General features: G+C 47.9%; 1 protein-coding gene and 1 non-coding gene across 21 annotated transcripts in view; one reads left to right on the plus strand and one right to left on the minus strand.

Moving 5' to 3' along the window:
- CLASP1 (cytoplasmic linker associated protein 1) overlaps positions 1-6,878 on the plus strand; it is a 158,345-nt gene that overhangs the window by 25,060 nt on the left and 126,407 nt on the right. The window lies entirely within an intron of this gene.
- Positions 6,756-6,872, minus strand: LOC115948177. The gene has a single exon (XR_004082025.1). It is a non-coding gene; the product is annotated as a U4atac minor spliceosomal RNA (small nuclear RNA).

Here is a 6,878-nt window from a genome sequence, read left to right on the forward strand (position 1 = left end):
TCAAAAGGAGTTGAGGAGATCAACATTGAATAATTTCTATTTCCTTTGTGTTAAGTGACATGTGGGATTTGGTTCTGAAGCATGTAGAAAGCATTACCCTTTAAGCTAGAATTAACTTTTAAATGGGCAAGGACAGAATATTTTTTCATTGGTTTCCTAGACCAGATAGATCAAAGTCTTGGAAGAGATCTAGTTGCCAAAAGTTAAACGATATTAAAAATGATGCTGGACTTGATCAAGAGCTGTGCTAAGAGCTGGATGTAAGACATAGTTGCAAGAGACATGCACAGGCTACAGAGTGGTTGAAGCTGCTGAGCCAAAAGCTGTGTAAGAAGGTCTGCAGCGTGCTAGGCTGGGCCAGTGGTGTCACTTCACATCAAACATCCTTGTCCCTTGCAGGATCACACAGCAGCTCAAGCAGAGTGCATGCTGACAGCTGCCCAGCTTGCAGATGGGCACTGGTACATATCTGCTGCTGTGAGATCTGGTTCCACCTGCATAGGCACACTCAGGGGAGCAGGTCAGCACTGGGACTGTCCCCTTCTGTGTTCTTGTGACACTGTTTCTGCTGGGGTCCTGGATTTAGCTGGAGTATAGCACTGATGGTAAGCCCCTGAAAGTTTTCCCTTGAAGTTGTTTGACATGAATTGAGAAACAGCAATTAAGAATAGCTTGGAGAGGGAGTAAGTGGGAATGGCAAAAGAAGAAACTGGTGTAGTCAAGAGATTAGGCAGTAGCTCTCAGTCTTCACTGACCTTCTAGAACAGTGGGAAGCATCACTCTGTATGGGCTGTGCTAGGTCTTGTGGCTGCTGTAGATGCTGGGTTGGATGTATGTAGCTCAGCTGTACCCCTCACTGGTGTTGGTGCGACTGGGAAATGTTTTAACCCATGCCTTTAAGGGTCATCCTTCTGGCTGAAGTGGTGCCTTCCTCTGTGGAATTCCTTCTTCCCACCTCTCACCCCTTTCTCTTCCTAGCACCCATCTCTTCACTTTCCTGGGCTATTGTATCTTTCTGTGGATGACAAAGGCATCTTGAACCTTTCTTCTTTTCTGAATGGAGTTCTTCACTGTTGTACATTAGGCTGTTGCTGATTGTGTCTGGAGACACTTTCCAAAGGCGTAGGACTGTGTGGTACATGCTGAGCAGGCAGTCTGGCTGTGCAGGGTGGGAGGTGCTTTGGAAGTTCTAGGTCTTACGATGTTTCCAGAGTGTTACAAAGACTGGGGCTACTGAAAATGCTATTGCATTTTTAATTGCATGTGTTCCTTTCTTCCCAAACAAGGCAAGAACAAAGCTTCATTAGCTACGACCTAGCAAGAGCTGTCATCATCTTGTAAGTTCCCCACTCAATTTGGCTGCTGCCTACTCCTCACCACTGTGGCTGCTCTGCCTCCCTGACTGATCCCCAGCTTTTTTCACATTGCCAACAGCTGCTGGGACTTTGCTGTGTCTGCGCCTCTTTGGTGCCCTTCTCATGAGGCTGGCCATGCATCCTGTCATCATTGCATTGCAGTATTGCTGTTCCTCATAAAAGCTGGTGTTGAATGGTGTAATCTGGAAGTGCAGATGTTCAGAAGCTTGGGAACTAGTGATCAAGGGGAGTATCCGGATATTTGAACATCCTCACAGTTGTTACTAGACTTTGTGAGCCCTAAGGGAGCAGTGATTATCTGCTAGGTTGCGTACTTGCCTTGTTTTTTTCCAGATGCTGTCTAAACCCTCAGAAACACTTCTGTTCCAGTTTTAAAATGTGTTGACCCTCTCTATTCTTGTAGTGTTAGAGATGGAGTTGGGGTCGGTGCTTCTGTGCTCAGAGCTTTTGAGGTGCTCCAGCTAATATGGTTCTGCCTGCAGGCAGATTCCCAGTGTGATTTCTCACTTGCTCTGTGCACTGTAGCAGCCTTTTGCTGCTAATGGAGGGGAAGGCAATGTTACGAGGTAAAGCAGCCTGCTCTGTTAATAAGGCACATTGCTGTGCTAGCAATTGATTAGTTGCCATAATAAAGCCTTTCCATTTTCCTACAAAAAGCTAAACAGGGCAATGCAATGGCCTTGTTATTTTCCTTGCCATATTCTTTTTGCTTTTCTGTAGCAAAAGGAATGTTTCATACAATGAAGCCTCATTGTATGAGGCTTCATTATGCCTTGAGCTCTGAGATGCAACTGGTTACCAAAGCTACAGGAAAGTAGTGGTGCTGATCCCAGGGCAAGATCTCATCAGTGCTCACAGAGTTATATTAGTTTTTCCTTCCTGGCTGAGGACCTGGCTGTAAGTGTAGACACTCAGTTGGGGGCAGTAGAAATGAACGGAATAGTGTTTGTGGCTAATGTTTTGTGGTGAGGAACCAAAGGCAATAGCAGTTGGTAGGGCAGGTGTTTTTTTGGATGTTGTTTCATGTGAAGACACTAAGCATTGAGTATGCATAGCTGTAAGAAGCTGCATAAGCAGGATCACCTTCCTGAAAGATGGTGCTGCTGCTGTTTTTCCAGCAGTGTTTGGGGTAATTGAGATATGGAAGTGTGAAGTGAGTTGTAACTTTGCTTTCAACTGCAAAGTCTTTGTGTCAGTGGTGATTTACCTGCTGTGCTGTCTGAGCTCTGACCTTGCTCAGGGTAGAAAAGCCTCCTGTACTCCACAGCAGTGACTCTGCAACTTGTGCTTCCCTCCATGTCCTCTGGAGAAAGCCCAGTGGCTGCTCCTCTTCTCATCATACACAACCACAAGTTGAGAATCTTTGCAAAACAGGGTGAAGTTATTCTTTGGAACTCCCCTTCAGTTCCCCTGAGCAGGGGCAGGGTAAGGAGCACTGTGATTGAGGGCTGACTTGGTCCAGCTCTTTCACCTGGGACATACTTGTCAGCTCTTCTGGAAGCAGATGTCTGCATTTCAGGGTGATCATGTTCTTTTAAGCATCACCCTGTTTGTCTTTGTGGAATTTTTATAATGATAACTTTTTGCTCTGTCGTGCATTTTCTTTAAATGGCTTTGAATTTCTCATGTGTTCTACAAAATCTCTAGCTTTTAGATCAAGAGACAACTGAGGGGCTTTTGTTGGCTTTTCTTACTGAATCCAGAAGATAGTTACTGGAATTTTTTGCTTTTGCACGTGAAAGGTGCCCTTGTGTCCTAACAGTAGTGGTAAAAATGCATCTCTGTAGAGATAATTTCTGACAACCTTTTCTTAATGTCTCCCAACATTTAAATGACCTTAGTTCTCCTGGAATTTATTTCACTGTAGAACTATGCATTTTTTACTGAGTTGCTCATCTGTTACTAGGCTTGTAAATTAAGAAGAACTTTCAATAACCAGTTTTTTGCTTATTTTACAAGTGCTGGTGGTTTCATTGGGTGTTTTGGTTCACCTAATTCCATCACGGAATTTGATGATTTTCAAGGTGGTGTCTGTGACAGAACAGATGGTATCTCATCAATCTAGAGAAAGAACTCAAGAATATATATTTAAAGTTTTCCCCCATTCAGCTCTTTGACCATAGCTTATAGTCATGCCAGTAAAACCAGTTGTGCTGCTGTTGCTGCCTTTTTCTTTGCTGGTGTTGGTTTTGTAAATTGTTTTGTACAAAAAAACTTAGCATCTGTGTCTGTGTGAGGATTGTTGGGCTGGGGAGATGGACTCATGCTTCCAGTGCAGATGTGGTGCTGCCTTGGAAGATGAATGTGAACTCTTGGAATGGCAGAAGGAGATGGACTGTTCCAGGGCGGATGTGGTTATAGCTGTGTGCAGGGGGGATGCAGCATTTCAGAAGCTGATTCCAGGTTTCTCTGACAGGACTTTGGTTACTGCTGTGCTGACCCAAAATACCTGGCTTCAAAACTAAATTTGCCAATGTCATCTAACTTCAGCTTGGTCTTGAGGGCCCAGTTCAGTTGTGGTGGATGTTTCATGTCACAAGGAATTAGAACTGCTCCCTCTCTGACTGATCAGCACTGATCAGACCAGCAGTGATGTGTGCCATCTATGCTTGCCTTGGACTTCTCAGTGTGTGATCTGAAATGTTACACTTTTTTCAAAAGCATATTAAATTTACTCCAAGTATGCAAGCACTTCTCCATGTTTTTGCTTATGAATCCAGAAGATTAGCTAAGCAACTGTTCAAAAAACCCTGGTTGAATACTCTTACAATTCTTTTCTTTTTCTTCATATTGAGATTTAGAAATCTTGTCTTCCATTTCCTATTCCTTCTCCAAAGAGAACCTCTCAGACAGACTTCAAAGTGAAATAGCTGAGCTGTGTCACCAGTGGTGGCAATCAGCATGCTGGAGCAGCATGAAGCAAGCTGGTGTCACAGCTGCTGTAGAAGCTCTCTCCAGCATTCCCGTTTAGGTCCCAAGCTGCCAGGTGTGGAAGGGGCAGGAGGAGGCTGGCAGAGTGCAGTGACTTTGTGGGGGTGTACTGCCCACCCCACTGCTGCTTCCCTGCAAAGAGGGGGGATGAAGGTTCCTGCAGCCACCACCACGTCCCTGCTGTGGCATGGTGTGGTGAGTGGAAGGAAGGGCTTGTCTCCCCCCCCAGTTTGGCCAGGCTATTGGGGTGGCCTGGAGCTGATTCACTCTTGTTTCTTTGTGCTCAATCAGATGTTGCTGGATTGTGCAGCTTCTTTACCCTTTTATGGGAGTGTGTTTAGGTGTGTCATTTTAAACTGGATGGATTTGTCTGCCTTGCTTGGTGACCATGTACTGCTGGAGCAGATGATGATGGACTGTCTCTCTCTGATACAGGGAGCTGCCTGCAAGTCTTTCAACACCACCTAGATATTAAAGGACAGATGCTTTGAGTTGTTTTTGTTGACCTCTGAAAAAAAGTACTGTCTGTATTGGGAAAGGCTGTGTTGCATCCTGGGAACTAACAAGAGACTTCTTTACTGGGAGAGATGACCTGGCATTTGGAGAGAGGCAGGAGAAGGGTTTGCTGACAGCCCTTGGCGCCTACAGAAAGTACTCTGAGACAAGACAAAGCAGCAGCAGATGCCAAATGAGCTGAATACTGGGTGGCACAACTTGCTTTGTTGACTGTCTTGGGGAATCTCGGGAGTCGAATGAGCAGAAGCAGACCCTCAGGCTGAGGGCTGTCGCTCTCTGATTCTGTGATCACTCTTTCGGGGGCCCGTGTAAATAGGAGGCTAAAAGATCTGTGCTGATGTAAAGGCCTGGAATAGCTGTGTAGTTATCAGCATTGCAGCATTATCTGGAATTTCGGATGGAGAGCTGCCCTTCCTGTGCCTTGGTGTGGAGCTGTGCCCGCCAGCTGGCTGCCCTGGGGAGAGGCCTGCATCGGGATCAGGCAGTGGGATGGCTGCTGCCAGGGCCCATCGCTGCTCCCGAGCTTCCTCCTGGGCCCTGGTGTGTGTTAATTCAGGCAGAGCCCCTGTAACTGTTCCAGCAGTGAACGGGTGGGCTCTTCAGTGCACTCAGTGCAGTACAGCCAGGGCTGGAATTCAATTAATTCTTTGTTCATTTGCCAGCCGTGCCCTGGGTTGTCTGTTATCTGTCTGTAGCGGATCTGTTGACTCTGTCAATCCATACATGATTTCTGCTTTCTGCCTCTGACCTTCTGAGGCAGGTGTCACATTGGGGTTGATAAATGAATTCAGCATAGTTGGGAGTAACATTTGCTCACCCCAGTTGCTGTTTCCTCAATAGCTGTCCAAGCACCACTATAGTAATTGTGCTAATTTATAAGGACAACAACAAAAAGTCGTGCATGGCTTTGCTCATCCTCCTGGCCTTCTCCTGGGGGTGAACTGCAGGGTATGTTTGCACTGTGCATGTGTTTTCTTTCATGTTTGAGTGATGAGTTCCCCTCACTCTTCCTGGCTTTCGGGCAGTTTGAAGAAGAGATGGATTCCTTCCTCTCCCGGGATCGAATTTATCCCTGGGGCACATCTCTGTAATTGCAAGCAGCACACTTATCTCTGTGCTGGATGCTGCCGTGATGGGGCTCTGATCAGGCAGCTGTGAATGGTGACTGGCACTCAGAGTCCCATTGACTTTCCCTAAAAGCATCTCTGCACTGATGCGGATCTGGAGCCCACCCTCTTGCTGGGGCTCTGCTGCCGGGCCCCAGGCGAGTGAGGCTCCCCTGAGCCGGCAGACACGGGCAGCGATAGCCCTTAGGGCAGCTGCCTGAGCATTTGGCAGTGGTGGATTAAATCCAGTGTGCGAGATGAATGTGAAAACGAAACACAGCTTAACAAAAGCACGAGGAAAGAGCTCCTTTGGTGTATGAATCAATATTGTTGAATTAAAAATTGGCAGTGTTGAAGGGTCTGTTACCGTGAGGGGAGAAGACTGCAGGCGCTCTTTGGAGAGGGTGAAGTTGTATTGTTGGGAGAAGGTAGGATCCAGGGGCTGGTATTTAGGAAGGTGTTTTTCACAGGATACTTGGCATGGAATAGTAGGCTGTTTCCCCTGCTACACCACTCATGGTTCCCTGGGTGTTCGGAGCCGAATGTGGAGCGGATCCCTGTGACAGGCTGAGGGCTGTGTAGTGACCGCGGGTGCGCGGGTAGCGCACGGGGTTAGCGCAGAGCAGCCCCGCGGGTGCCCCGCACGGACTCCGCTGGGAGCAGCGCTGTGCATGGAGGGGGAAGGGAAAACGGGGGCGGCGCCGGGAGGCGGGAGCGGTGCCCGGAGCTCGCAGCCCCACGCGGCTCCCGCATAGCGCCGCGGGGTGCTCGGTTCAGCTCGAGGTGAGCATTGTTCAGATCGCGCCGCGCACACGCCGCGGTGCGAGGTTCCAAAAATTGCGCCGCGCACGGAGCGGACGCTGCTGTGTTGTTTAAGGCGTTAGCAGGGCTGCTCTCGCCATACGCTCATTGAGCAGCCGCGCAACCCCCAGATAAGGACGGTTGGCGG

Source organism: Geospiza fortis, unplaced genomic scaffold, assembly GCF_000277835.1.
Source record: "Geospiza fortis unplaced genomic scaffold, GeoFor_1.0 scaffold112, whole genome shotgun sequence".
NCBI lineage: Eukaryota > Metazoa > Chordata > Aves > Passeriformes > Thraupidae > Geospiza > Geospiza fortis.